General features: G+C 35.3%; 1 protein-coding gene across 1 annotated transcript in view; it reads right to left on the reverse strand.

Moving 5' to 3' along the window:
- LOC105462797 overlaps window positions 1-651 on the reverse strand; it is a 14754-nt gene that overhangs the window by 7129 nt on the left and 6974 nt on the right. The window lies entirely within an intron of this gene.

Genomic DNA, 651 nt, shown 5'->3' on the forward strand with positions numbered 1-651 from the left:
TGGAAAGCTCTCGAGGTTAGCTACAAGAGACCATAAGATGGTACCATTGGTTTGATCTTGAAGAATTATTTGAAAGTCACATGAGTTACCTCAATTTTTTTAAATGGCATTCCCTATTTTTTACTACATATTCTTGTAGCTGACCTCAAAAGCTTTCCAAAACAGTATAATCAAATGTTTCTTCATTGAATACTTTTCGAGTTATAAAGCTCCAAAGTTGTAATTTTGGAGTTTATAACTCGAAAAGTATTCAATGAAGAAACATTTGATTATAGTGTTTTGGAAAGCGCTCGAGGTCAGCTACAAGAATATGTAATAAAAATAGGGGATACCGTTTAAAAAAATTGAGGTGACATTTATGTAACTTTCAAATAATTCTTCAAGGTCAAACCAATAGTACCATCTTATGGTCCTTTCGAAACCAAACAACTTTTGTCTGAAAAATTTTTCTCTCCCGGGCTTGATTTTCGAGATATTCGACTGGATGGATTAAAATGGTCCACCCTGTATATAAAAATGAATGTTTGTTTGTCCCGTATGCGTTCGTAAACCATTCATCCGATTGCGATGAAATTTTGGTGAGTTGTTGTTCACACGCCCGTCAAGGTTTCAATGATTCGTTCGGGTCGCTACAATCGCTACAAGTGTGTG

Source organism: Wasmannia auropunctata, unplaced genomic scaffold (assembly GCF_000956235.1).
Source record: "Wasmannia auropunctata unplaced genomic scaffold, wasmannia.A_1.0 LD336095.1, whole genome shotgun sequence".
NCBI classification, from domain to species: domain Eukaryota; kingdom Metazoa; phylum Arthropoda; class Insecta; order Hymenoptera; family Formicidae; genus Wasmannia; species Wasmannia auropunctata.